Source organism: Arvicola amphibius, chromosome X (assembly GCF_903992535.2).
Source record: "Arvicola amphibius chromosome X, mArvAmp1.2, whole genome shotgun sequence".
Classification (NCBI taxonomy): Eukaryota; Metazoa; Chordata; class Mammalia; order Rodentia; family Cricetidae; genus Arvicola; species Arvicola amphibius.
In genome coordinates, this window is record NC_052065.1 from 136,098,749 (window position 1) to 136,104,076 (window position 5,328).

The 5,328-nt window shown below is 43.0% G+C and overlaps 1 long non-coding RNA gene across 2 annotated transcripts; it reads right to left on the bottom strand.

Annotated features, from left to right (window-relative positions):
• Window positions 1-3,293: 3,293 nt before the first annotated feature.
• LOC119805511 lies at window positions 3,294-4,924 on the bottom strand. Of its 2 annotated transcripts, none has more exons than XR_005283908.1 (3): window positions 4,762-4,924; window positions 4,261-4,356; window positions 3,294-3,352 (listed from the first exon to the last, which is right to left on the bottom strand). It is a non-coding gene; the product is annotated as an uncharacterized LOC119805511 (long non-coding RNA). The 2 variants fall into 2 exon arrangements; XR_005283909.1 differs by having other exon boundaries at window positions 4,261-4,385.
• Between the last annotated feature and the right edge of the window lie 404 nt (window positions 4,925-5,328).

Here is a 5,328-nt window from a genome sequence, read left to right on the forward strand (position 1 = left end):
AAAAACAAAACAACAACAACAAAAAACCCAGTCTATAAAAGGACTATGGACTCACAGCTTCTCCACCTGAGAGTAGCCTGTGTCACTAAAGGATATTTCACCAGAATTATCTATTTCCCAAATGTCAGGATTAGTAACTTGTACCATCACACCTAGTTGTGGATCACATCTTATTAAAGCTCTAAAGAAGCAGGAGTAGTAACTTGAGGTTTGTTGACCTGCCAGTTTAGCAGAATCTTAGAGATCAAGGTTCAGTGAGAGACACTATCTCTATTCTTTTTTTTTTTTTTTGAGACAGGGTTTCTCTGTAGCTTTGAAGCCTGTCCTGGAACTAGCTCTTGTAGACCAGGCTGGCCTTGAACTCACAGAGATCCACCTGCCTCTGCCTCCGGTGTGCTGGGATTAAAGGCGTGTGCCAACACCGCCCGGCTGAGAGACGCTATCTCAAAAACTAAGGTGGAGGGCTGGAGAGATGGCTCAGAGGTTAAGAGCATTGCCTGCTCTATACCAAAGGTCCTGAGTTCAATTCCCAGCAACCACATGGTGGCTCACAGCCATCTGTAATGAGGTCTGGTGCCCTCTTCTGGCCTGCAAGCATACTCGCAGACAGAATATTGTATATATACATAATAAATAAAATATAAAAAACTAAGGTGGATAGCAATGGCAAAAGACACCCCAAGTTGATCTGTGGCCTATACATACACATCTACATGCTCATGAATACAACATCCACAAAAAACAGTATCTTTATTCCAACACCCTTAATAAACACATGGGCCATGTGTGGCCCATGCTTGTAATCCCAGCTTTGTGGTGAAAGAGGTGGGAGAATCACAAACTTAAAGTCAGCCTGGGCTATATAGTGATTTCCAGTCTGTTCAGGGCCACAAAACAAAACAAGCAAACAACAACAGCAACCTGAAGGGAACAAACATTCTCTCACTAGGCTAGAGGAGTTTCCTGGTGCTCTCCAGGTATAGGCACACATAATTCAAAATAATAAAAAATAAATCTTAAGAATGATCTAATTGATGGGTGTGGTAGCACACACCTTTGATCCTATCATTTGGGAGCCAGAGGCCAGTTTGGTCTACAAATTGAGTTCTAGAAAAGGCAGGGCTACCCAAAGAAACCCTGTCTCTGAAAAAAATCTAACTAACATTTTATAAATTACATTTGTGTGTGCATGCATGTGTGTACTCCTGCCACAGTGCATGTGGAATTCAGAAGACACCTTGGAGTTGGTCTTTTCCTTTCATGTAAATCCCAGGGATTGTACTCAGGTGGACAGAGTTTCTCTGTGTTCCAGAAGTTGCTTCCTAATAACCACGCTGAGCCTTAATATTAATTATAAATGCTTGGTTGATAGCTCAGGCTTGTTACTAGCTAACTTTTAAACTTAACCCATATTTCTATTTAATGCTTTGTCCCGTTGCTTGGTATCTTTTCAACATGGCACATTCATCTTGCTTTTCTCCATGTGTCTGCCCACAACACTTCTTTCTTCCCATAATTCTCCTAGTTTGGTTGTCCTGCCTATAATTCCTGCCTGGCTACCAGCCAAGGAGCTTTTTATTAAACCAAGGATTATTCCACAGAAGACAGGTTTGGGGACAAATGACTTTAAGGGTTTGTGGTACCCTGAAAACTGCTGAGAATGGGTGTCTCACACTCTTAAAATATTTCTAAAGTGAGTATCTGATTATTTTCTTAATCTTATTTTCTGCCAGGAAATAAAGTACTTTGAGACCATAAAGGACAGGGATGGGGAGGAGATGCAGGTTTTTTTTTTTTTTTTTACTCTTTTTTTTTCTTCCCTCCTCCTCCCCCCTCCCTCCCCTCCTTCTCCCCTTTCTCTCCCCTCCTTCTCCCCCTTCCCTCCCCTCCCCTCCACCCATACCTCCCCTCCCTCCCTCTCAAGGCCAAGGAGCCATCAGGGTTCCCCACTCTATGCTAAGACCAAGGTCCTCCCAACTCCCCCCAGGTCCAGGAAGGTGATCGACCAAGCTGAGAAGGCTCCCACAGAGCCCGTCCATGAAGAAGAATCAGAGCCCAGAGCCATTGTCCTTTGCTTCTCAGTCAGCCCCCGCTGTTGGCCACACTCAGAGAGACGGGTTTGGTCGCATGATCCATCAGTCCCATTCCAACTGGAGTTGGTGATCTCCCATTAGTTCTGTCCCACCGTCTCCATGAGTGAACGTGGTGTGTAAGAAGTCATGGATATCAGGTTTCAAACCTGGGCCAAATGCTGAGGTGCTCAACATACCAAAGCTGATGCTGGCTGCCAGGTTCTCCCTGCATTCCTCAGGTCCAACCAGTTACAAGATCCTCCTGGCTGGCATACCCTGTTCCCTACCCTGAACTGTAGTGAGGAACAATGGACTGCGTTCCTGCCGCCCGGATCCCGGCCGCCTGGCTAGCTTATGCTCCGAAATAATTACACGGAAACTGTATTCATTTAAATACTGTCTGGCCCATTAGTTTCAGCCTCTTATTGGCTAATTCTCATATCTTGCTTTAACCCATATTTAGTAATCTGTGTAGCACCATGAGGTGGTGTCTTACCGGAAGGATTCAGCATGTCTGACCTGGTGGCTGGCTTCACGGTGACTGACCCAGAGAGGAGAGGCATGACGATTGCCTAACTTCCCTTCTTCCCAGCATTCTGTTCTGTCTACTCCACCTATCTAAATCTTGCCCTATCAAAAAGCCAAGGCAGTTTCTTTATTAACTAATGAGAGTCCTCCATCATTTCCCCTTTTTCTGTTTAAACAAAAAAGAAAGGCTTTAAATTTAACATAGTAAAATTTCATATAACAAAACAGTTATCAAGTAAGAATTACAATTACAATATTTATATCTATTTTATCTTTTATCATAACAAAGGAAAACAACTATAACTATCTATTCTTCAACTCCATCAAAGACTCCAGAAGGATATAATATTACCTAAGTAAATGAGAAGTAAGCAACTTGCAAAACTCTAGAAATCACAGAGACATCTCGCTTCCTGGACAGTCACCCAAAGTTCCTCTGTACCATTGGGGCATCCATCTTCGGCCTACAGGCCCATAGTTTCCAGCAGACATTTCCATGAAGCAGGAAATTTCAAAGGCAGGTCAGTCAGTATCTGCTGTGTCCTGCAGAATTTCTCACAGACTCTTTCATAAATCAGGAACCCCGAAAGATCATCTCACCTTTAGGCAAGTTCAGCAGTCCTCTCTCTGAGGGTTCTCTGTGTCCAGTTTATGCAACAGTCCAGGCAAGAGCAGTTTCTTGCCCAAATGGCTCTTCGATGTCCATCTTCCTCTTGAAGTAGATTGGTGCTTTCAGGAGCAGACGTGTCTCACTGTCATGAACAATCCTAAGTTATTAAGAGATTTAAAATGCCATATTCTGTAGCCTTTGAAAGATATGAAGAATGTCTATCTAACTGAAATATATCTCTACATATCTAGAAAATCTAACTAACATGACTACAAGCCTATTATCAATGATTATCCATTAACAACCTATATTTCCTAATTATACATTACATTTTTAATGAACTACACAATCATAATACCTTAATCAAGATCAGAAATATATATACATATAACAAAATAGACCTTAAATATCTATCAATAAGGCAAAATTTATATCAGTGTATATTATTTATATCTATATCAAATCCCCCTTTAAATGTAAAAGAACATTTATAAACAATATTTGGGAATATGGGTGCAGTTATTTCTCTCCAAACTGCTTCCTGCTGAATGGGGATGCTGTTAATCAGATCTTTTATGGTATAACCTGTCTGCCAGGTTCATCTCAGTTAGAAGTTGAATGAAGTAATTTTCTGAAGGTGTTCACAGCAACCTTTCAGGAGGGCGTAGTCTATCATACCATATTGGGACAGAGCAATCCACAGGATCTCATCCTCTATGAAAACAAAAGAAGAATCTTTTTTCCAAAGTATCATAACCTTAGATCCAAATTCTGAAGTCAAGGTATTTTCAAAATATCTATGTTGGATCAGTTCATCAGCATTTATAAACAAATATCATCACTCAAGGAGCAGGGACTGAAGGACCCCAGGGTCTGAGAAATGAGATAGGCACAGGCCACCCAGTGAGTCGTCATGCAAAGGCTCTGAGTCCGAAAGAGCCATGGTTGCCTGGTATCAGGACTTAATGAGGCCAAAAGGAGAAAAAACATGCTCAAAAGGAGTCTCATTCATGGGAAACAGCCAGAGGTGGGGAAAGGGGAGGAGCTCACCTATCATTCCAGTGTTAGAGGGAAGGACTCAGTGATCAGGAGAAGCAAGGCTGTCATGTGGACACCATTCCAGGGTCCTGGCATACCTCAGATTGCCTGCAGGCAGGATGAAGCACTAGGAGAGTCTTTGTCAATCAGCGAACCAATGTTGTAATTTAAAAAATGGCACAAGAAAGATGACATGAGACAGGACTCACGTGGAGGGATTTTTTTTAATTAGGGGAAAGGAAGCATAAAAGGGGGTATGGGAGGGGGGAGACCAGTCTCTGGGGATAGGAGTAGCAGAAAAGCAAAGCAGAGAGAGAGAGAGAGAGAGAGAGAGAGAGAGAGAGAGAGAGAGAGAGAGAGAGAGGGAGGGAGGGAGGGAGGGAGGGAGGGAGGGAGGGAGGGAGGGAGGGAGGGAGGGAGGGAGGGAGAGACAGAGACACTCGGGAGGTGGGCAGGGCCCTTTTAAAAGGGAAGATTGAATGTGCACAGCAGGTCCTCTTAGTGGCTGCTCACCTGAGGATGGCTCCTGTCAGGACCCCAAGGGCAGACCAGTGCAGATGCCTGAATACTTCTGGCTATGTTCTCCCACATATCTATAATAAATTTTCTTCTCCAGCCTACATAGGCACAGTCATGTCCTTTCCTTTCCTTTCATTTTTTTTTTCATTCAGTGGAAAGTCCTAGAAAGAGTATATATGAGGGTGAATGTAAGTGAAAGCAGACTTCAAAATACAACTATCTTTGGGATTTAAAATAAATCTGAGTACCAGAGTGTGTTTGTGTGGAAGGTTCTTACTATTTACAGACTAAAGAACTCAGGGTATAATAAGCCAGGTCTCTTAGCTCGGTTCAGCTATCAGTTGACACAAGTACTCTTTGAGGGAGTCTCAACTGGGTTATTCTTGACTGGATTGGCCTGTGGGGACATTTTCTTGATGATTGATTATTGATTCCACCACTAGGTGGTTAGTATTGAATTGTATAAGAAAGCAAGCTGCGATCGGCAATGGTGGTGCACACCTTTAGTCCCAGCACTCAGGAGGTAGAGACAGGCAGATCTCTGTGAGTTCAAAACCAGCC